This window comes from Spermophilus citellus (genome assembly GCF_964194105.1).
Source record: "Spermophilus citellus genome assembly, chromosome: 2".
NCBI classification, from domain to species: Eukaryota; Metazoa; Chordata; class Mammalia; order Rodentia; family Sciuridae; genus Spermophilus; species Spermophilus citellus.
In genome coordinates, this window is record NC_138183.1 from 54,723,783 (window position 1) to 54,749,720 (window position 25,938).

At 39.2% G+C, this 25,938-nt stretch overlaps 1 pseudogene across 1 annotated transcript; it reads right to left on the reverse strand.

The window, feature by feature from the left end:
• Positions 1-11,656: 11,656 nt before the first annotated feature.
• LOC308641518 (ER lumen protein-retaining receptor 1-like) lies at positions 11,657-12,306 on the reverse strand (annotated as a pseudogene). The gene has a single exon. The product of its transcript is annotated as an ER lumen protein-retaining receptor 1-like (transcript).
• Between the last annotated feature and the right edge of the window lie 13,632 nt (positions 12,307-25,938).

Below are 25,938 nucleotides of genomic sequence, written 5' to 3' on the forward strand. Positions count from 1 at the left end.
ATGCCTTGATCAACCACCAACACTCGGTGACAGAGGGCACCTCTTCTGGCTCCAACTTTCTCTAAGGCAGAGTCCAAAGGACAGGGTTCTTAGCCACTCCTCCCCGGAGGAGAGCGCCAGCTGGCTGGAATGCACTCCCTCTGTCCCTCCGCATCCCTGCTCTTCCTCCCAGGCTAGGGTTTCTAGGTTACCTACACAGTGGTACACTTTTCAGTTACCCTTTCAGCCACGCTCGGAAAAGAAAGAGCTTTCTTGGCTTGCTCATGAATATTCATAGAGTGCCCTGTTGCTGCCTCAAGTCCCCTCCCAGGTGCAAACACGAAACCTTTGAAAATGATTACAGCCATCATTTGCCTCAGAAGCAGCCCAGGTTTCTCCCACTGGGGGTCCAGGAGACTTCTGTTCAGCAGAAAGTGCTGGCCTGGCTAGATCAGGCTCTAGGGCACAGGAGAGAAAGAGAGTCCCTCCAGCTCCCTTCTGTGCCTGTGAGGGGATTCATTCCTGAGGGGAGCCCTGGAAACCAAATAATGTCATCAAAACTTAACTCTTACCCTCCTCCCAAGGGAACCAGGAAGAAGAGTGGAACACAGAACTTTTTCTCCTTGTTCTGCTCTCTAGGGAAGGAAATCCCTGAAAGAAAAATAATAAAATAGAGGGGGCAGGCTGGTTTGAAAAGTGAATCCCAAACCCCAAAGCCAAACCCTCACCATCTGAAATCCCAGAGGCACATATTAGTCCCAAGTGGTAGAAAAAAGGCTAGATGCTGAGAGGGGCCAAGGGCAGGGTGAAAGAAGGGTGTGGCTTCAGACACCCCCTGAGAAAACCCTGCTGTTTCCCTGCAAAGTCAAGGGGCATTCAGAGATCATCTTTTGTTTGGGAGGGTACAACATATACACTGCCTGAATTATCTAAACAAGGAGTTAGGATGAAGACTTTGGGCTGGGGTTGTGGCTCAGCAATAGAGCGCTCACCTAGCATGTGCTAGGCCCTGGGTTCGATCCTCAGCACCACATAAAAATAAATAAGTAAAATAAAGGTATTGTATCCAACTACACATAAAAAATATTTAAAAAAAAAAAAGATGAAGACTTTGCTTTTGAGCTACTGGGGCACCTAGTTTTTGTTTGTTAGTAATGGGGATAGAACCTAGGGCCTTGTTACCATGTAGGGACTATGTCCTCAGTCCTTTATATTTTTATTTTTTAATTTTGAGACAGGATGTCACCAAGCAGGCAAGGGTTATGCTAAATTGTCCAGGCTGGCCTCTAATTTTCAATCCTCCTACTTCAGCCTCCCTAGTCACTGGGATTACAGGCTTGCACCATGGCGCCTGGCTGATCTTTTATGAAATCATTTTCCTTCAAATTTGAATGGAGCAGGGGTGATTAAAGGTGGACTCAGCTCCTCTCTCTTTGTCCTTGTACCTCTTGCTTTGGAATTTTCTTGCCTTTCTTCTTTGCCATAAATAACCTTCTTACCTTAATGCGCTGTGTTAAGAGCTGCCAAACTGGAGTTTAAGAGGTTTACTGCTCCCCTTACTTTCCATTTGGGGATCTTAAGATGATTCTTCAGATGAAAAGTTATTTTCTTTGTGCTTTCATTTGGACAAAGATGGAGTCTGAGGCTCTGTTAATGGCCCCACAAAGTGGCTGGGCGATGATTGGTTTCCTGGCATCCCCAGGGAAGGGGGATTCAGAAACTTGTCCTTAATTCTTCTTCAATCAAGTGGCAGGTCAGGTGACAGGGCTGGGAGGCTGTGTTTCCAGCTGCTACCCTGTCATTCATGGCTTGCAGGCATCCATTCCTCCACTACCTGTCCTGCCACTATGAGTCATCACAGTATCACACTCTAAAATAAAAGTGTATTTCCTAAAGACATGAAATTGATTACAGCGTTCTTGTCTGGTCATTCTTCTCTGAGGCGTTGTGAGTAGTTTCCATTCAAAATGCTCTTTTAGCCTGTCATACTGTCAAATGCTAGGCCCGGGTAAAGACATGTGTTTGCATTTGTGTGTCAGCTCCTGACATTCGTATTTATTTGTACATATGTATTTTGTTTGTTCAAATAAATGTTTCATCAGATGTGGAGTACAGTAGGGAGACAGAGGAGGAGCTGGTACAATTCAAGAGCAAGGAAAATATTTCTCAATAAGACTTGGAATTCTGACTTCTGGTTAATTGTAAATATGATCTGGAGGAAGAAGTGGCACATCAGGGAACTGAGGTTTGTATTTATCTTTTAATGTTATTGTTGTATTATACAGTTTACTGCATAAATAATTGAAATGATAGTAATAACAATTTAGGGACCATTCAACTGTTGTGCATGCTGTATTTCACTGACATTCACTTTTCTGAACTGTGCACAGATCCACAACAATTCCCTGTGTAATGAACGCACGGTGGTAAATTAAAAATGAAAGTTTTTTTCAAATGGATACATTTTTTTTCTTAACTCATCTCATTTAAAAAAATTCAGCATCATTTGTTCATTAAAATATCATCCAGCAATCCTAAAAATGAACTTTCTCCCTTACTATTTACATAGTATTTGTTTTTAAAACTGCAAATTTAATATTGTATTTACTAGGGAAAAAAAGAAACTCAGAAAATTTAATGATACTAATTAACCTTGAGTGGACATAAGTATTTGTGCTTATCTGAATCCTTTGCAATATTTTTAAGGTATAATTGAAAAATATAAAACTAAGAATAGTAGGGTAATAATTTTCACAGGCATAAGGGAGAACAGTGGTCAATGCAAGATTAATATTTTCATAGTCTTCGAGGAGAACTTTTCATTTCCGCAGGTCTTATTATTCTTGGTTTAATAAATGAGTCATTCTAATGAAATGAGTTCCTTGAGGGATGCATAATAACTCATTCATTTTTGTGCCTATAGTGTCTGCAGCATAGTAGATGCTCAAGAAACATTTACTAAATGACTTCAGTGGATATGAGTTTGACCTTAAATGTTCCTGTCCTCCATCTCTTTCTTTGAAGGAAAATTGGAAGGGGAGAAAAGAGACTAGAAATAGTTAACATTTATGAAACTCTACCTTATTCCAGGTACTTGAGAAAGATTATAGCACTAATATTCCTTCCAAATCTGAGATCACTATCTATTCCAGTTTTACACAAGGTAAAAGTGATATTCAGAAAAGGGAAAAGATTTTTAAAATAACACATAATACTTGATATATTACTTGATCGAGTAGAAATTTGAAGCCATTTGTCTGATTCCAGAGTCTGCCGGGTTTTTCCAACTCAATCACTAATAAATACAAACTTTCTTGATCATGCACCATGTACCAGGCACTGCTCTAGACACCAGAAATAACTGAATCAAACAGCCTCTGACCTTTCAAAGCTACCTTCTAGAGAGGATAGAGAGAGAGTAGGCAAATTCACAGTGCAACCTTGGTCCCCATCTAGTAAAAAAACTAAAGTCATTTGAGTATATCATTGAAATGGAATTAGTCTGTTTTCTAAAACTCAGAAATTGAGAGTTGTAAAAGTAAGTGGGTAAAGTGGGGTGAACTGAGGGACAAATAGCAGTAAATGATTTCAGAGAGGTAGAGAAAGTCAGATCCAAATCATGGAAGGCCTTGCAGGCCATTTTAAGCCCTTTGTTTGCCCTTAGTGTAAGATAGGAAGCAGAGAGAAGTGATATTCCCCCAGCTGACATTGAAAAAATATATATATATATACATATATATGTATATAGATAGATAGATAGATAGATATTGTATCAGGAATTGAACCCAGGGGTGCTTAACCACTGAACCACATCCCCAGCCCTTTTTAATATTTTATTTAGAGACAAGATCTTGCTAAGTTTCTTAGAGCCTTGCTAAGTTTCTAAGGCTGACTTTGAACTTGAGATCCTCCTGTTTCAGCTTCCCAAGCCCCTGGGATTACAGGTGAGCACCTCTACACCTGGCCAGATTCATGTTATTTTTGTAGTTTCCTTGTGTGTCAGATGAGAATGACTTTGAGACCCCATTTTGAAAACAGTCCTCAGCTGTAGGAGGCATGAGGCTCCCACTTAGCAAGTATTCAACAAACACCAGGCATTGCTAGCAATTAACAAGTGTGGGAGGGGGGACGCGCAGCTCTGCAACCCAGTGCCGATAACCAGGGTTCATCCTGAGCTCAGGAAACTGTGGGTCTAGGGGGCTGGCAAGACCAGTGGTGACAAAACCAGGCACATATCTTGGTGCTTCAGGCTGTGGGTGAATTCAGGAATAAGGAGATGAGGGGACAGAGAAAAATGATGTGAAAGAAGAGATTTCCAAGGAAGAAGAAATGTCCTCTCAAGAACAAATGTGGGCTCTTTACATATTTAATGAGCTAAGGAAATGTACTCAAGTAAAATGTACTCAAGACACACTGAGAGGGAGACAGTTTCACCTTGGGAAGTTTTAGGTGACTAATTTAAGAGATGCCAGAAATGAAATACTGGAGGAAAAATTTGTAAGGTTATGGAGTCTCTTATAATTTTTTTTCCAATTGTAGTTGAACACAGTACCTTTATTTTACTTATTTATTTATTTTTACGTAGTGCTGAGAATCAAACCCTGGGCCTTGAACATGTTAGCGAGCACTCTACCACTGAGCCACAACCCCAGCCCAAGTCTCTTACAAATTTAACTGTGGTTTTAGGCCACTTTTGTGTGGATGATCCGCTCTGGTCTCATAATGAGGGAAGTTTTATTAAAGCTACAGGATTGTTTTTGGTGAAATACTCGCTTCCTTATTTACCCTGTGTAATTTCTTTTTCAATAACAAGATAATCTTCACCCATGATTGAAAACATCTGTTGATAGCTTTAGTTCAAAATTTTATTTTGATTCTGTGTTGTGGTTTGTTGTATTTTAAAAGTTCCCAAATATGGGCTGGGGTTGTGTCTCAGTGGTAGAGCACTTGCCTAGCACATGCACCATATAAAAATAAAATAAAATAAAGGTATTGTGTCCAACTACAACTAAAAAAATATATTTAAAAAGTTCCCAAATATATATACATATAATCACACCCAAAGATTAAAAAATTATACAAGGAAATAACTGTCAAATGTAAATGTCTCCTCGATCCTGCAAGCCCTGATATTTCTCTCACCAGGGCTCATTGCTAGGTACTGCTATCAATTGCTTTTGTGTGTCCTAAGAGGAAATGCTCTATATACATACAATATATATATATATATATATATATATATATATATATATATATATATATATATATATATCATTTAAAAAGTTTTACCCAAGCAGTAGGGAAAAAAATTGACAATCTCTTCCCTAACTGATATGTGGGAGGTTATATTGGGATAATAGGAATCAAGAATAGGCTTCTTAAAACTAAAATTGAGAATAAAATACAGTTTAGAGTGAGAACATATTTTTGTCAAACTTAGTTATTAAAAAAAGGAAAAAAAATCTAAAATTCTTCAAAATAAATTTCTCATTTGAAACAATATTTAGAATTGCAACCATGTGTTATTTCTTAGAAGGAAGATAATAATCAAGTGTAGCTGGGGTCAGGAATTAGACCTTCCCCCCTCCAAATTCCACATTGTATGATAACTCAATGTAGTTTTTTTCTTCTTACATTTAATTTCACAGTATTTTTTTTTTGATTGATTGGTTTATGTGTTGCCTAGGGATGGAACCCGGAGCCTCATGGATGCTAGGCAAACACTCTACTGCCAATACATCATAACCCCTAAAATAGTATCTTAAGGAGAGTTTTTATGCAAAACAATTTTTGGATTTTATCATCTTTCCTCAGCATGTTAGTTAAAAATTCTTTACAAATTATTTTCTTTTGGGTGTGTCTATTTTCTCATCATTGTTATTGTTTTTTTTTCTTTCATTGGATTCATCTAAGACTATCAGACAATTGTTATGTATAATGAATTGAGCTGTTCCCATCTGGATAGTGGTATATCACAAGGAGAGATATTAGAATTAGAATGGGCAATTATTTTGTGCATATTTTCAGGTTATGATGGCTTTTAATTTCCTTTACAATTTTGTAACTACAAGAATCCAAATGACAGATATAAACATAATGAATGATTAAAAAAAAGAATTCCCCCACCTGGTGTATGGCACACACCTATAATCCCAGCTAGGCAGGGGGATCACAGGTTCAAGGCTAGCATTGGCAATTTACCAAGACCCTGTCTCAAAATAAAAAATAAAAAAGGCTGTGGATGTAGCTCGGTGGCAGAGTGCCCCTGGGTCCAAACCCCAGTACTGAGGAGGGGAGAGACTTTCTAATATAGGAATGTACCATCATTTATGCAACCAATGCCTTCAGTGCCTTATTGATTGCAAAGGTGTTTACACTTTTTTTAAAGTACAATGCTAAAATGAGCACTCATACACTATATGTACACTGGCAAGCAAAATAGAATTTTTACTAGTGGAGTTGCCAAGTCAAAGGGTACAGTGCATTTTACATTTTCATAGAACTTACCAAGATGTCCTTTAAAACAGCTTCACCAATCTATCTTCCCACCAACAATGTCTGAAAGTGCCTTTTGACCACACCCTTGTTCACACTGAATATTATCTCAAATTTCTAGTTTTTGCCAATCTAATAGTTGAAGAAAGAAATCTCATTGTTTTGATCACCATTTCTTGAATTATAAATGATGTTAGTCCTGTTCCATTCTTTTCTCCTTCATTCTACCACGCGGCCTGCGCAGTGGTTTCATTATTGAGGTTCTGGCATTAAGTTAGTTAGAAGAGATCAAAATAAAACACACAGACAGTACCTTATTTTACATTGCTAGGTCCGAGATGGCTCACCTCCCTGTTTCCCTGCCTCCAGCCGCCCAGCAGGGCAGCGAGGATTACTCTGGGCTAGCAGGAGAGAGAGAGAGCGAACACGCCGGGGAGTAGCCTTTTATTTGGGGGGACAAGAGATTCAGGGGAGAATTCCATCCAATGAAGGTTGAGGGGGGGCTGCACTCCAAGGTCAGGATCAGTGATTGGGTCTCCGGGGTCAGTGGTCAGGCACACCCCCACACGGATGGGCTCTCTCATCAGGAAAGGGTCGGGATAGCTCTGACACAGTCAGAGCGCCTCAGGCCCTTAACGGGAGTCACCCAATCACGTGTCAGAATGGCTCCCCACACTTCATCATTTACATTAATCTTTTTGTAAACTTCCTATTCATACTCTTAATCTACTTTGGTAATTAAATGACTCATTTTCTTCATACAGAGTGAAACCAGGGGTGCTTAACCCCTGAGCTATCACCCCAGACTTACTTAAGTACTTATTTATGAAAACATTCCCTCTAAAAACTGGAACAAGACAGGGATGTCCTCTTTCACCACTTCTATTTATTTATTTTGAGATAGGATCTCACTAATTAGTGTCACTGAGGGTCTCTCTTAGTTGCTGAGGCTGGTTTTGAACTTGTAATCCTCCTACCTCAGGCTCCCAAGTTGCTGGATTACAGCTATGTGACACCATGCCTGGCTCTTCATATTAATTTGTAAGATCTTTAGCATATTATTAAATAGTTCCCCAGGACTCTCATCAACGGAGAGGCTGAGAGGAGGATCACAAGTTTGAGGCCAGCCTCAGCAAGTTGGTGAGACTGTCAGCAACTTAGCAAGATCCTGTCCCAAAATAAAACAAATAAATAAATAAGGCTGGAGATGTAGCCGAGTAGTAAAGCACCCCGGGTTCCACCTCCAGTACCAAAAAAAAAAAAAAAAAATTGCTATATGGGATACATTTCTTTTTTCCTCATTTTATCATTTGCCTATGATTTTGTTGGGTGATGTTGTATAAACATTAAACTTTTTCTTCTTCTTTTTTTAATGCTCTTCTAGGGATCAAACCAAGGCCCATGTGCATGATAAGCGAACACTCTACCAACTGAGCTGCATCCCTAGGCCAACATTAAAATTTTACGTTGTCAATTTTTGTGGGCCCTTATGTATGCTTTCTGAATTTTGTGTTATGTTTAAGTAAGGACTTATCCACTATAAAATTATTTTTTTATTCCACTATACTTTCTTCTAGAACATTTTTATTTTTTGACGCTCTGTAAATGGGCTTAGAATATGAGATCTTGAAAAATAATAGTTTTTCAGATTACTTGCAAATTTGATCATAACTTAAAACTAGTCTGTGTCCCTATATTCAAAGATAAGGGTAATACACGGTATAAACACCACTGATGCACCTTTCTCTATTAACGTGGAGAACATATGTGCCCACTAAACTTATCTGATTACAAATTATGGCTGAAGGAATGTGGGAAGGGTTTTGTATATACAAGTCACCAGATGTTTTATAATGATTCTGTTAATATGAGCCTCAGGATTAGACTAGAACCAGTGTTCCAGGTCAAGACTGAGGTTCATTGACCAAGCTACGCTGGGAAGTTTGTGCAGCGCCTGCTGGCACAATACATAAATATCCAGATTTATTACTCTCTGTCTTCAGCACTGAATTTGCCCATAGATTTATGAAAGAGAAAACATGAAATTGAGATTTGTAAATATTTGAAGTTTACTTCTGAGATCTAAAAAGGCAGTAAGAAGGCTAGTAATAAATCCAAAATAGAGGTTGGGGAATGCATAGAGTTTGCAATTATAGGAATATAACTTAAGGAAGGAATCACAAACAATAAAATTTAATAATTTCACCCTTGGTTCATAAAACACCCAGCTCCAACTGACATAAATTATTAGCCTAAGGAAAAAATGGAGGTAAGTGAATATAGATTGTCACAAAGGAAATTGTTGGTAGATTTGGCAACTAGAGTTAGAATTTCTAATTCTTCTGACAGGATGATTCTCCTTGCAAGCTAGTAAAGGCCAAAAGCCTTAGAGAATTTTTACCAATATGCATAATGTTCACTAACCCTTTCTCTATCTATAACTAATGACATCTTGGAAACCCCTAAAAGTAATAATTTTGGCAGTTTGATCAGTTTTTCATTTTTCATTAGTCAGGAATCTAGTTCCTTCAAGAATCAATTTTAAGTAGCTTTTATGTTGTGAGTCTGTCAGTTTGCAAGGCTAATATTAGACTTTATTTCAGAAAAGCAGTTGGACTAGTGATGAGACCGTGGGCCTCAGGGTCAGACAGTTAATTTGTAAATTCCAATTTGTGAGTTAGCATCTTGTAACCTTGGTAAATAATTTCTTTATGACTCAATTTCCTCATCTTTAAAATGGGACTATTAATAACATCTAGTGGCTGATCCCATCTCATACCAAATCCCACTACTGTCTTCTTTACTAACCAGCCCGAGTCCTTCCTAGCGGGTTCCAGGCCTTCCTAAGATTTACAAAAATGCAACCTAATAGGCAGATCAATTGCAAAGCACTACTCTTTCCTTTGGATCAACATACTAGGACACACATTATGATGTGTGCACTGTAGTATGGGGATTGGATTCCAGCCTCTGCTGAGCACCTTCTTGCAGCAAGACCCTTAGCAGGTTGTGTTAGTTCTTGAGCAGAGATTCCTTTATTCCTCAAAAAAGGTGGTCCCCATGTCTGGCCTAGGGATACACATGACTAAGGTGAAATAAGATGAGATGAATGGGAACGTTGGCCCGGGAGTTTCCTTCATAAGGAATAGGATAGGGATAAAAGTCTCATTATGATTCCCACTTTTGAATGCAATCAGGGTTGGCAAGATGCTCTAGGCCCTTGGTGTTATTATGCAACCATCAATGGAAGACCAAAAGATGACCTAGAGCCATTACACCGTTGTGTCACTGACCAATGTCAGAACTCTCCAGCTTCCGGACTTTCATGAGGAAAATCCACTATTTATTTAAGGGATGGTAAGTTGGGTTTTGACAAAGGACCAAATGATTGTTGCAGAATCAATCTTCTTTGTCAGGAGTACAGTAAGGATTAATGACTGCCATGATGATGGTGGTAATAATGTAATAATCATGATCACATTGAACTTGAGATTGAGATAAACCACCCTAATTTGAGTTTCTAGGTTTGTGTCTTGGGCAAATTACCTATTTAAGAACCTAATTTATTAAAAAAAGAGCTAATAATAATAAAGAGTTAATAGTAATAATACTCATAGGATAATTATAAACATCCAAAGGGATGGTATATGACAAGCATTTTATAAACTGTGACATGTGATACAACATTTAGTTGTCATTGTTGTAGTCTCTTAGATGTCAGTTCCTAAGACAGGATAAAAATTGCCCTCAAATTAGAGATAAAAGCAATAATAAATGACTGAGTCTGATTTTAGACAAGGATATTAAGTAATAAGAATAAAAAATAATGTTCAATCTGTTTTAGCCATAAACTGCTCTCATCTTCATACCTGGGAACCTAGAAAAGAGGCAATAAAAATTACCTTATCTAGAGTAGAAGAGTTATACCCCACCCCCAAAATCTCAATGCACTATTAAAGAAGCCTTCGAAATGAGAATGAAACATTTTAAACTGGAAGCTAATCCAACAGAGAAAAGATCATAAACATGGAAGCCAGGTAATTCAGAGGGAGTGAGATATTTCATAGGCTGTTCAGCCTCAGAAAGGGTCCAGAAAAGGAGGTAAATTATTGTTTACATTTCCTTTTCAGTATTCTCTGGCTCCACCTTTGATGGTAACTTCCAATGGAGACAAGTTTTATGTCCCAAGCAAAAAGGGCTAAGATTTGCTTAGGCCTCAGTCAATAAGCGGTGTTATTTAATGGGTCTGCTGATTCTTGACAGCATTCCCCCAACTTGCCAGGGTTTGAGCCCAGGGGCACTTAATCACTGAGCCACATCCTACCCTTTTTTATTATTTTGAGACAGAGCCTCACTAAGTTGCTTAGGGTCTCACTAAGTTGCTGAGACTGGCTTTAAACTTGCTATTCTCCTGCCTCAGCCTCCCAAATTGCTGGAATTATAGATGTGTACCACCAATGCCTGGCTTGACAGCATTCTCCACACTCCCCCGCCCCCCGCCATTTTCCTCTGTTTATTTCAAGAGAACAAAGAATTAACCCCCAAATTCTGTATAAAAACATGGAATTAGAGTTGTGGTGACCCTCATGCCAGACCCCTTCCCATGCCTGAGCCCAGAGTCCCCCTCATTTGTCAAAAACCAGGAAAAACCCCAAACCTTAAATTCTGGAGGAAAAATTATTATGAAAAATCAGGAAGAACTTCCTGGGCCTCCCTTCCTCCCTGCCCCCAACCCAGGAACTTGGGTGGAATCGCTGTGGTCCTGGCCATGGTGAGAGGTGGGGCAGGCAGTGTGGGCAGGTTTCTGTTTGGCAACCAGTGGGGCTGTGGGTAAAGCTGGATAGGAGCTGAGGGGCTCCAGGAGGGGAAGAGACCTCTGGCCCGGCCTTGGCCCATAGGATACTCAAAAACAGTTTATAAAAAGTGGGGCCAGAGAGTAGAAGAGAAAGGAGTCATCAGTATCAAAAACTAAATAGAGGAAAGATTTTTTTTCCTTCTCTAAAAAGCAAAAAACTATAAAGAGCCCAGGTCCTGAGCTCTCTAAGACTTGGGTCCTCCACTGCCCTCCCCCACAACCTGGCAGGAGTGAGTATGGGGAGTGGGTAAAGGTAGATTCCTTAAAAAGCCACCACTGACAGGAGGCTCTTGTCTTCTGTCCCCTTCCTCTGCCTCCTGCCGCTGCTCAGGAGAGGGCTAGTGAGGAACAGGGCGGTGCCCACAAGCGTAGCTTCTTCCCCATTAGGACTTTGGTGGTATAGAGGTAGAAGAAATCACAAATGAGAACTGTCTGGACCAGGCCAGGCATGAGGCCATGAGATCCAAAAAGCCCTCCAAGTGGTAGCACTAGATCCAGTTGAAGAGATAGAGGGTGCAGTAGATGCCCAGAGCCAACAGGGAGTGATGGTCTCCGCCTGGCCACTATTGCTCACCATGCACAGCTGCGGCAAGAGGGCCACAGGTAGATGGAAAAGGTACAGAGGATCTCCAGAGGGGTGAAGTCGTGGTTTGACCAGGAATGCCAAGACAGCCATGGGAACAAGGAACTCCACCCAGAATGCATCGTGGTTCCCATCATAAGTGGCTTTGAACTTGCTGTAAATCATCCAGACCATGGAGAAAGAGCCAGCTATGGAGATCACCTTCATGCACATGTTGTAAACTGACATGTAGTTTATGAAGAGGTCCAAGAACTGGGCAGTGAACACCACAGCAAACAGGACCTGGCTCTTCCCTGAAATCCCGGGTGCACAAACGGGACTTCCAGATTTTAAGGAGTAGCAAGATGATGTCTAGCAGGTGAGAAAGGTCTCCCAGAAATCAGAAGAGATTCATAGCCTCAGGGGAGAGGCGGCCCTTGAAGGGCTGAGATGGAGGGAGGCAGGCTGGTGGGTGGGCTGCCTCCTGGGGCTGCTGTTCAGTGGGGGTGATGGGCAGAGGGGCAGGAGAGGCAACCCCTGGTGGACTCCACTCCAGGGAGGGAACTCAATGAGAGGGAGCCAAGGCTGGAGCTGGTGGCTGAGCTAGGCTTGACAACATTCTATACAAACACCACAAAATACAATTGAGACGTGTAATTATTATATATCTGGTATTTTGTATCTGGTATTTCGCCTCTTGAAACTCCACACGAAGGCATTAATAAATTTGTTATCCAAGACTGATTAAGAAAATGTCTCCATCTCTGGTTTGGTATGAATTTTTGTCTTGTCATCCTGGTTCCAAGTAATTCAGTAAGTTTGTGTCTCAGAATGCCTCAAATCCCACATGGATTTGGTTATTTCCTTGTAACACAGTAGAACTGTGAATTACTGTGAAATATCTAACTAACATTACTAAATGTTCGTATTTTGAAAGATAAACTTCATAAACTGAGAAGTTTGGTTTTAATTCTCTTCTGGTTTGCATAGTTGGGGGCTTATGTAAATCCAAGGGGTGAAATCATGTAAATTACAGATCATGTGACAGAGAACACACATCTCAGAATTTCCTGAAAACTTGACTAATCTTGACTGGATAAAAATTTATTTATGACCAGCTTTTTGTGATTAAAAAAAACAACCTCTGGGTAAGAATTACATCAGATAATCTTTGCCCATTAATCAAAAAGTTATTTTATCATTAATTCCTGAGCTATATTTCTATCCCCACTTTTTAATTATTTCATGCCTGTTTCAATGTAGGCATTATAAGTAGATAGATTCAAGTGCTATTAACAAGTTAAATATTTAATTCTAAGGAGACTATCTACTTGCTCATCTAACTGTGTTAATAAACTGTATCCATGTGAGCTAAAGATATCTCAATTTGCAATGTCTGAAATGAGAGATTCATGCTTCTCTTTAAAGCAGCAGTCCAGACAGAGACAGCAGCCCTGTACTAGGAGGTAGCTGTGAAGTGCTCAACCTGTGACTGACTCCCTCTAATGGGTCCAAAGTAGTTGCCACAGTTCTCCGCAGCTCACAGCCAGGGGGATGACCTAGTTATTTTAAAAGCAAGACACATATGTAGGTAGCTCCTTTTACTTCTCCAAGCATCCCATTGGCTAGAATGTAGTCTTACCCAGGTAGAAAGGAGCTAAGTAAATGTGGAGCTGGGAACTCAGCAGTGTGACTATCTAAAATTCTATTATTGTAGAAGAAGGAAGAACGTATACTGAAAAGTAACAGAAGTCTGATACATTAGGTATACTACAATGGAGCTTTAACTTGCATATACATTATCTGGAGACCTTGCAGCAATGCAGATTCTGTAGGTCTTGTGTTGGGCTGAGATACTGCATTTATAACAAGCTTCCAGATGATGCTAATGCTGCTTTTCTGTGGACCACATTATGAATAGCAAGAAACTAGAAGACCCCCCCTGATTACAAGAAACATTTATTTAGACCACCTTAATGAACCTTTTTCTATTCAGGAGGCTGTGAATAATTAAAACAAACTCTCAACTCCATCTTAACCATTGATTCTCTACTTATTTTTGTACAAATACTCCACTCTTTTTTCATACTGAATCAGAAAATCCTCTACATATTCTCCAGTTCAAAATGTTACAGAAATATTGTTCCTTCAGTTATACAGGGGACCTCTCCCACCAAGTTCTTTGAGTTTATGATTCGTCCACCAGGTTGTAAATGAGATAAGCTTTGATTCAATTGGTAATCACACAGCATGAGCAACCTGACCTGGCTTCCCTAAGCAAGAAGCATTGGGGTTGTGGCTCAGTGGTGGAGAGCTCGTCTAGCCTGCATGAGGCACTAGGTTCCATCCTCAGCACCACATACAAATAAATAAATAAAAATAAAAAAGTTATTGTATCCATCTACAAAAAAAAAAAAAAAGCAGTGGGAATGAAAGCTTAAGTCACAGGGAAAGCTGTACAGAAAACCACATATGGTGCCTCTGCCTCTGATGGCAAAGCATAGTAACTTAATGCTTTTTGGATAAGGAACAGAAACAGCAAGGAGTAAATGTGCATAATATGATACACACAATTAATGCAATTACTAAATTCAACTGTTTTCCACTTATAGAACTATGATATACATATTGTTTATGCTGAAAAGCATAGGAAATAGTACAGAAATAAATTCATACATAGATAGTCAAATTATCTTTGACAAGGGTGCCAACAATACACAATGGGGAAAGGATAGTTTCTTCCACAAAATTGGTGGAAAATGGATACCCACATGTACAACAATGCAATTGGACCCTGAGCATGTCCCGTACACAAAAATGAACTCAAAATGGATTCAACTTAAACATAAGGCCTGAAATTGAAATTCCTAAAAGAAGATGGGGGGAAAGCCTCATGGCATCGGTCTTGGCAATGATTTCATGGATATGACACAAAAGAATGGGATAAAATATTTGCAAACCATATACCTGATGTGGAGTAAAGATTTTAAAATTTATAAGCACATAAAGTTCAATAACAACAACAACAACAAAATCCCCAAAACTAACAACCTGATTAGAAAATGGGCTAAAGACTTGAAGAAACATTTTTCAACTGAACAACAGATATATGAAAAAATGTTCATCATTACTAATAACCACAGAAATGTAAATCAAAATCACAGTGAGATATCACCTCACTTATTAAGATGGTTAGTGTTAAAAAATTTTGGGGGGGGGCAAGGATGTAGAGAAATTAAACTCTTGCACACTGCTGGTGTGCAGGAAGCCACCCATGAAATATATGTGGACCTTTTCAGCATTGAAGCCACTGAGGGGAAAGATCTGGCATTTGGGAACTTAGAGCGGCAATCCGCTATCAAGATGGCCCCATATGCGTGAACTCCCTGTCAGCTCTGCCCAGGAAGGTCCCATACAGCACCAGAGATGAACTGAGCAGCCTACCTGCCCCCACCTCTGTCTTGTTTGTGTGAAGACCTTTCCATTGAATCCCTTTCATCTATTCCGATATAAATAAACCAGGTCCAGGCTCCTTTCTTTGTTAGAAGTTGCACTCTTCTGGTCAGCTTGGCCCTTCGCTGCCCAGGCTCTGAAACTCTATTTCTGTGTCCTGTGGTTATTTCATATACTATTTTCTCTTTTATTTCTCAGCCAGCCCATCCCTCTGGAGGGGAACCCTTTCCCCTCACTCACAGAGGCCGTGAGAGAGATCAGTGGGAATACAAAATGGTGCAGCCACTACAGGAAGTACAGAGACTCCTCAAAAATTAAAAATAAAACTACCATAAGATCCCACAATCCCACTACTGCATATGTAGCCAAAGAAATTGACATCAGGATTTTGAAGAGATAATAGCCCTTTCATGTTCATTGCAGTACTAATCACAATAGCTAAGATATGGAAACAAGTTCAACATCATCAACATCAGGATGGATAAGGAAAGGGTAGCGTGTATGTACAATGGAATACTACTCAGCCTTACCAAAGAAGGAAATTCTGTAATGTGTGAAAACATGGGTGAACCTCGAGAACATGTGAAATAAGCCATATAGGAAAAAACAAGTACTGTATGACTTCATTTATTTGAGATATCAAATAGTCAAATTCAGAAAACCAAAGTCTAGAATTATCACCGGGGACTGAGGACATGGCATAATATATAGTAATATGAATTAGCTCTAGAGATTGGCTATACAACATGATACCGATGGTCAATAATATTATATTACACACTTAAAATTTAAGAAGATAGAACTCCTATTTAGCGTTCTTAAGACGATAAAATTAAAATTAATTAACTAAAATTTTAAAGTGCCAGATATGGTGGCATATACCTGTAATCCCAGCAACTCCAGAGGCTGAGGCAGGAGGATCACAAGTTGAAAGCCAGACTCAGTAACTTAGCGAGAACCTGTCTCCAAATTAAAAAATAAAAAGGGTGGGGATGTAGCTCAGGAATAGAGCACCCTTGGATTTAAACCCCAATACCTCAGGGGTGGGAGTGGGGAATTATAAAGAAAGAAACTCATAATATTAGTTATAGTTAACTCACTTTTTTTCAAATTAACTATAAAATGCAGGTAAGATAAGGAGTACCAGGCTGTTTTTATACATGAGTAATTCAAATAGAAAAGCACCATTCATAGAACTAACCATGCTTTGTTCTTCAACCGCAATGTGCTCTTTCACTTTAACACCACTGTAGGACAAGCTTTAAACTTACCCACAGCCCACTTAAATTTGCGCAGTCTGATTCTTTCCTGATTCTCAGAGCATTCAGGCTCCACTCACACTCGTCCTGGCTTCTGGAGAACTCCCATCTCCATGGAAGTTCTCCTTTTTATTTTTTTTGGGTTCTGTCTGTCTTTCCTGTGCTCTCTGAGAAGGAAGTATATACATTTTCAGATGCAGCTGTTTTTAATTAACCCCTTCAGCTGTGCTCCAGATGAATGATTCAATGTGACTAGGTGAACCGATGATTTCTAAGGATTCATACATATACAACATACCAAAGTGTTTAACAAAGTTAACCATTGTATACCAGCAGTGCAAGATGAAACCGATGCCTCCGTTGTGCTCATAAAATCCAATTCAGGTGACACCAAGTCAGAATTACTTTGACAAACTGAGGCCTCACAATGGGAAATTATGGTTCTGACGGATGTTTTTCCTCTTTTGGATGGGTGTCAGGTAAGAACTGAGCAAGACAGGAATCTGTCCCTTAGGACCACTGTGGGGCATGTGGAAAGGGCATCTCTTACATGTGGCTGTGCTATGAAACTGAAAGACACAAAATGTTGGGTGGAGGATGGGCAGCTAAACCCAGGACATCTATCAGAAGGCCAAGTTGAACACAGGAGTCAAGCTATGGAAGTCAGAGCTGGGGGCCAGGAAGCAAAGAATGCCAAAGAACGTAGAGTGGAAATGAACCAGAAGCAGCCGGAAGAAAGTCCATGGATAAAGACAGAACTTGTCTGCACTTCCTCCTCTGCCCCAGCTATTTTTAAAGTTTCTTTTGTTAACTTGGAAAGCTATGAAGGATTGATGGAAAGGGCATAGGAGAACGGAGAGGATCAAAATCAGTCTCTCTGAAGCCAAAAGGCAATGTAATACCAGGTCAGGCAGAGGTGCTACTTTATTTGCACAGATGGGTCTGTTTCCATTGGTCCTAGGTTCACCTGGCCCAGGTCTATGAATTACTCTTTGTTTATTCTGCGATTATTGAGTAGATGTGAATAGTGCAAATATGAAGTAGATAAACTGTCTGACCTCAAAGACCTTATCCTCTTGTTGGGTTTAGAAAGAAGTCTTTATAATACAAGGCAAAACATCCATTTCAAACACTGAGTAGGGCAGTTGAGAACCACAGATGAGTAAGCCAAGAACCCTGCCCTCCAGAAATGGAGGAGTGGTAAAAAAGAGACCACATAAACAAAAACAAGAGATCACAAGACAACACTGCTGTGAAAGCAGTTTCACAAAGTGTAAGGGGCAGAGAGGAGAGAAGTCAGTTCTTCCAGGATCGATGGCAGAGGATGAGTAGGAAGGTGGTCAGGAAATCTTCAAAAGAAGGTTAACATGAAAACTATATTGAAGGATGAATAGGGAATTGTCACTCTAACAGCAGTAAGAAAAGCATTCACAGAGTCACACTGCAATGTGAGGGCAGGGGTGTGGAGTCCTGTTAAGCTTGAGGGTGAGACAGCAGGGATGAATGAATGTATAGGTAAGACACTAGAAGGAGGCGGGAACTCCATTGAAGGACTGCTAATTGGGTAGGATTCTTGGCCAAAACCAATTTGTATCAATCCCTACAACCAACTCAGTTTTCCTTTGGATTTCTAAGAAATACATATTATATTAAACACCCCTTTTAGATGAAAACAGTGGAGCACACTTGTAATCCCAGCAGCTCAGGAGACTGAGGCAGGAGGACCAAAATTCAAAGCCAGCCTCAGAAACTTAGCAAGGTATTAGGTAACTTAGCGAGATCCTGTCTCAAAATAAAAAAATAAAAAGGATTGGGAATGGGGTTCAGTGGTTAAATGCCTCTGGGTTCACCCCTGAGGCAAACAAACAAACCAAAACACAATAAAAAAAATTAAAAACAAACACATTTTATGCAAGATTCTATTATAGCATGGGTGAGGCCAATAGCCCACAGGACAGCTAGGACTGCTAAGGGCAGCTATGGGTTTACTTTCCTTCTATTTAGTATCATGATGAGGACATATGCTTTTCCTGAGAGGCCAGCAAAAGTACCAGATGGGAATCTAATTTCCCTCCTTGGATACATGTCCATCACTAAACCAATGGCTCTGTCCAGGAAGACCTGAGTGCTCTGACAGGTAGGCCTAGTCATGGGCATGGAGTTGCCAAAACCCTGTAGAGGGGCAGGATGGATTTTGAACACTCTTACTTGCTGCCATTCAACTTGAGGGATCTTGGAGCACAGCCTTGATTGAGGATTTTAGGCCTGGTTGATGAAAGAGGGTCACCTTCTTCAGGGAAAAGCAATTTAAGGGCCTTGGGACCTGGATAAAAAGGTCTTTGGAGAAATAGGTAAAAGAAAGGGGCTGGCCCCAAGGACTCCACTGATTTCACAGACTTGTTTTGGGCTTCCTGGCTTTGTCTCTCCAAGAGGAGACCTCCTGTGTGAATAGCAAATGCTTTATGGATAACGTGCACACAGAGAATACAGTTAATCCTCCACAGGATTTTGCAAAGCTTGCCCATTTCTTAACCAGGTTCCAATCAAAATGTGTCACAGAATATCATTCTTCACTGGAGTCACCTTTAAATAAAGGAGTATAGATCTTTACAAATATGTAAAGTGATACAAAGCAGACCTTTAGATTTGCTTTGAAAATACAGGACAGCATATGTGTCAAGCCAGGTGTGCTTTGTCAGCAGTCATAAAACTGGAAGCAGAGAAGTGCTTTAGTCCAACTTGCTTATATTTTCAGATGAGGGACGGCCTGATTTGACAAAGGCCACACAGTCATGCAGTGGTCAGGCTAGCACTAAAATTTGCATCTTTCTCCTATCCCTGATTGTATTTCATTACATCATTCTCCATCAGTTAAAGACTTCTCCGAGAAGGAAATTGTTCTAACTACAAGATCATTCTAACATGGACTTACATTTGTTCAAGTAGCCACATAGTGAAGGTTGGGGGTGGTTAAACTAGGGTTAATCATGGATGCCTCTGATCACTGCTTGGAACACTTGAGAAAAAAATCAATCCAGATTAGTTTAGCCCATTAAACCAAACCTGTGCTTGATTTCATTGTTGTTGTTGTTGTTTGCTATTTTGTGGTATTTGTTTCATTCATCCCAGATCCCTAAAACTCAGCCTGTTTTTGTAAATGATCCTGTAGGTCAAGGACCACTAGGATTGAATGTCGGTAGATGGAGAAACCCTCACTGCCATTGATAATCAAGAGGCCCTGTCTAAAGAACTAAATGTCTAACTAGGAAACTGTCACAGCAGTAAAAGGAAGGCAGGGAGAAATCCCACTAGGGGATGCAGATCAAATAAAACAGAAGAGTATTTTATTCAGGCCTATTAAAATAGACAATTAAAAACAATACAGTTGTCCCTGCAGGGAAACCACCAAGCAGCTCCTCACTTACATATGCAGAACACGGTGCGCTTATGTGGCACCTTTCAGACAGGCCCTTCTGAGGCTCTTGCAGCACGCTTTCAGCATCACTAACTACATCAGGCTAAGTCAAAGTCAGGCAGGAATGAGGGGACTATGTTATCTGATGCCTGGGCCAAGCAAGAAAGTTTCAAATTTGAGGAATGAGTTAAAGTGTCCAAACAATTATTTTTGCAGTCTTAATATGATTAAGAGAATTCCTAGGAGAATAGTCCTCTAACAGCTATTGCTCTAAAAAGTACAGTAAGACTCATGGTATTGAAAGACAGAGCCAGCTGAAGGGGGCTACCATTGAGCTTTCAGTTAGTGTTTAGGAGGGAAAGGCATTACTCACCACCACTATGCTAGCCATTCAACAAATGCTCCTTGGATATCTACCGTGTGCCCGACTCATCCTAGGCTCAGGATACAGCAAGGCATGATAGAGAAATCAGTCCTCTTGTCAAACCTATTTTCTAGTGGGAATGTCTAAACTCCCCTTATTTGTTTCGTTGCTTTCCTTGCCAGGAGAACTCTTGTACTTGAGCGAAAGGAGACTCTGTGCTGGGCCCCATATTTCCCAAACATACATACAAATAAACATATTCCAGGGCACAGGGGTGTGTCTAGAGATATAGCATAGGGTAAAGTGCTTGCATGAGGCTCTGGATTCAATCCCTAGAACCACCCCCCTACACACACACACACACACACACTAACAACAAAATGAACTCAGGGTGCTTTTGTTACTGAGAATCTGGCTTCCAGCACTGACTCTGCCTGACTTGAAATCATAAATAACCCCACCTCCTGGGGGCTAATACCTTTCAGGCTCAGGAACATCCTTGTCTCTTCCCCGCTTTCTGTTTTTTCTTTCAGTATTATGCCTTGAACTTACAGTGCTCTTTCACTATTGGTTAACCCTAAAACCTTTCTGTTTATATTTTGTACCGAGTCTCACTACATCACCAAGGCTGGACTTGAACTTGCAATCCTCTTGTGTTAGCCTCCTGAGCTGTTGGGACTACAGGCATGCACCACTGTGCCTGGCTCCCACATCTCTTTCCCTATGAATTCAAACTAAAAGGTGACTGGGTCCAAATATCATAAGGGTTTAAGGGTTGTACCACTGTGGCTTCAGAAAAGGGTTCTACTCCAGAAGAAGGGAAAGAATTGAGAGATAAAAATGCTTAAGAGAAAAGGCAAATTAATTGCCAAACCCTTTAGAGACAGCCTGGATTCAGCAGATTGTTGCATAGGAAATATCCTTTCCTATTAATGCCAAGCATCTCAACACTGACTTTCCAATGAATTCAATTTCATGTTACCACAAAATTCTGGAGATAACCACAAATGTACCACAATATTTGCAGCACTTGCACATGATGACATTTGAAGACAGTTTTGTAAAATTAAATAATTTCTATTATTCTTACATATGTATACCAATAGGCCTAAATATTACATGTCAAAAGCTATTCAAGCTAAAATTCAAAATAATTTTATATTTAGAAAAAATATAAAAATAATATTTAAATAAGTTTCATTCTAAATTTAAAGAACATTTTAAATTAAAGCATTAACTTAAAATGTTATAAGTTTAATTTAAATTTTAAATATTTAGACATATGCTATATTCATCTCCTTTTGTCCTCTTGCCCCAGACCCTGCAAATAACAGGAATGAGCCTATGTCTTCCCCAAACCCCTATGAATCTAATCTACATACTGATGGAAAGAATAAATAATGAGTTAAAGTGTCTAAACAATTATTTTTGCAATCTTAATATGATTAGGAGAATTCCTAGGAAAATAGTCCTTTAACAGCCATTGCTCTAAAAAGTGGTATTTCGAAAGTGTTAAATGCACAGTGACCAAAACAGGGGAAATGTGAATAGCTAAAATAGATCTGTTGAAATAATTAAGAATTAACTACTCCAAGTCTACCCTGATAGTTCCACTTTAATTGACAATACCTTTTCTTAATGGCATTGAACTCCTCCTCTTTGAAGGTCTCACATCTTAACTTCCTGACTGAATTTCATTATATCCTTTATCTTCCAAATTCTTATCTTAAAGGCCATTCTTTTATTATTTGAAAGCAGTTTGTGGAATAGTTTTCCACTTCTTTTAAGCCTCTACAGTATCATCTTCATTTTATATTCTCAATAACTAAAAGGTTAATCAACAAATGAATATGAAATATTGTTCTAGCAACATACTACACGGAGATATAGAACTTACCAGCACCATATTCTAAACAGAGACATCTTCAGAGACATTATCTCAAATTCAATCTCAATTTCACGGTTATCAAAAAATTTCCATTGTCACACAGATGTGCTGTAACAAGCTAGAGAGTGCAATTCACTAAAGACCATGTTAGTAAGGAAATCACAACAGCTGGTATTATTGAGAACATTAAGAATGCTTATTGGAGAAATAATACCCAGATCAACTTTGAAAACCATGAAACTGAATCTCACTAGGGCAGTTCCATTCCTTCTACTTAGCACTATCCAGAAATGAATGAATCAGAAATTTCTGCAAATGATTTATGAGTTCCCCTTATATCTGGAAAGGGAATATAAATGAATAAAAGGATGAGCCCAAGAGGCCATATGGATAAGTGTGAACATGACAGATGAAAGGCAATTAAGAGAACAAACACCATCATACTGATGAAGCCCCGACCTTATACACGTTTCTGAAGGAGACCAGATATGGCTCATTGTCTATTAAATGGTAACTCTCTGTAATTCAAGAAATAGCACCTAAACAGTATAGTAAACAAACCAGATGGGTATGTGTCTAGTTCATGTGACACCATTTTATTGAGAACCACTCTCATCTATTAATACTCACAGGGAGCTCTGGATTACTGGTCACAAATGACAGAGATGAACACTTGATCCAAATTAGGCTCATTTAATAATTTTTCACAGAAATCTGGAAATAGGAGTGGGATGGAGTGAATCTCAGGCTTTGCATGAGCCTCTTCTACCAGGTACCCAGTCAACCAGGTGCAGCTGACCTAGAGCAGCAGAGAGAGAGAGCAGAGCTGGAAACACAGAGCAACCATGACTGCATAAGTGCCTGGTGGCTCTCCAGGTTTTGCATTTGGTCCCTGGTCGGGCCAGCTGCCTTTGAGTTCTTTGAGATACTCCCACATCCTCCCAATAAATTCCCTTTATTACCTAAGCTGTTAGTTTCTCTTACTTCCAATCAAAACAACTTAGTTAAGAAATGGGAAGTACACAGTCTCTAAGCACATCTGTAATGTGCTTGGAACCTTCGTGTGATACAGGCCCTCGTCCCCAGTGAACTCTTTGGTGAACATGAGAGGGAAACTACAGGCAGGCTCCAGAAACAGCTATACTTGAAATTAAATGTGAGGTCATTTTACTTTCAGATCTACAATTGAAGAACAATAAAGTTTAAGAGAGAAATTTGTATATATTTAATGAATTCCTATAAAACCTAGGGGACTTTAATACACACACGAGGTGGGGGTGGGGAATGGATGGGATGGGATAGGTAAGGAATTAGTCACAAGAAAAATATACATCCAAAATTTAACCTTTCCCACTGCTTCGACTGGCAATGTTTCTTGTATTATTCATGCAGTATCTTGCTCTAAGTTAGATGTGAATTCACTCACAAGAGAGTTGGAGATAATGTCACTGTGAATATTAAATCAACCAGCAAGAGGTGGTAAGGTGGTGACACTAAGATAAGATCAGATGCAAACCCAGTGAACTCTTAAATAAAGAAACAAGTGAGCCCAACAGGGCAATAAACAACACCAAAGTAAAAGGCAATAAAAGAGAAGGAAAATAAGATACTCAAATGTAATGAAGCAAGACTTATAACAACTAGTGCCTGGAATGCCATTTTTAAGTAACATAAGCTTCTGCAGCCACAATGATTAAAGGAATATATTTACCTGGTTGTCTAAAAGTCACTGGAATCAACCTACATGACACATACCTTACTTTATTATGAGTTATTCTTCCTAGAACTAAAACAAAGACCAGAGAAGAAAAATAATGACCTGGAGGGCTTAAAATGGACCTTGTGCTTAGGTGGACATTGGGTAACAAGTTTCAGGGCCTTTCATGTACAGGGGAGTACTCCCTCCATCAAGAGAGTACTTAAAGAGGAGAATGAGCTTGAAGGTAAAGAGAAAACACACATAACTTAGATTTACTACATTCCACAATTAAGAGTCTCAATTTATCAGCGAATTCTTAGTATACAATCAAGATTAAAATTAAATAGTCTAAGAGCATAAGTTTATCCATACGGAAAATTAATCCAGAATACTTGTGAAATTTGTGATGAAAATAAGAAATCTCTTATTTATGACAACTGTGATACAAGAATTTAGCAAGAATTGCTTATTAATATTCATAATGGTTAATGTCATAAATCCTTTGTGACTCTTTGTTGAAGACAACAGCAAAACAAACTGGGCTAGCTTGTGACCAAAGAAAGCTATGCTATAGGTGAAAAGACTCTCTAAAGTGCAGAAATATTAGGCAGGCAGGGGCCATCATTACTCACTGAATGCTAAAATATGCTGGACCTAAAAAAATATAACACTTGTTATGGTTGAGATTGACCTGAAATCAATACAGAAAACCCACAAATTTTTTGTTACACAAGTAAGAGATAAAAACTTTCTTCAAAAAGTTCTAATACCAAGAATAATTATTTGATTGATATACTAATGAATGTTGTTTTTCAGGGCTGAGAAGAACCATCCATTAAGAAAATTCAATTCCACATACATTTCTTGAGGCTGGGATTGTGGCTCAGTGGTAGTGCACTTGCCTAGCATGCATGAGGCACTGGGTTCAAAGTTCAGCCCCACATACAAATAAATAAATATAAAGGTCCATCAACAACTAAAAAAAATATTAAAAACCCCATACATTTATTGAGAGTCTACCTTGAACAAAACTATGTAATAGCTCAGATATTGCAAGTGGAGATATGAATCAGTATCTTTCTTCCCCTTGGGTAAATAACTTAACAATATGTATAAAGGGTTTTACAAATGTTTGTATGTTTAATACAATAATTCTACTTCTGGATAGATAATCTAAAGAAATAATCAGGGATGGGGCTGTGACTCAGTGGTAGAGCACTTGCCTAGCATGTGTGAGGCACTGGGTTCGATTCTCAGCACCACATAGAAATAAATGAGTAAAATAAAGGTCCATACATCTTAAAAAATATTTTTTAAAATAAATAATCAGATGGCTTCACAGGTGAATTCTACAAATTAAAGAAAAAGTACTATTAATTCTTAATGAGCTCTTCCAAAAATTAGAAGAGGATAAAATATCTCCCAATTCATTCTGTAAGCCTGTTATTCCCTGATAGCAAAACCAGAGAAAGACATTACCAAAAAAGGAAAATAAAGACCAATACTCTTATGAGACACAACATTTTTAAACAAAATAGTAGCAAATTGAGTTCAGGAATATATAAAAAGAATTATATACTATTATCAAATGGAATTTATAGCAGGAATGCAAGGTTGGTTTGATGTTTGAAAATAATGTAATATATCATGTCAGTAGAATAAAAAACAAAACCATATGATCATCTCATTATATGTCAAAATGCATTTTACAAATTTCAGCACCTTTTTTTTCAGTTGTAGATGGACACAATGCCTTTATTTTATTTGTTTATTTTTATGTGATGCTGGGGATTGAACCCAGGTGCTTCAAGCATGCTAGGCAAGCCACAACCCTGGTCCCCCCAGCACCTTTTCATGAAGAAAACATTCAACAAGCTGGGAAGAGGAGGGAACTTAATTAACCAATAATTATAATAAATACACATCTTATCTAACAGTGAAAGCCTGGGTATTTTCTCATAAGGAAAAA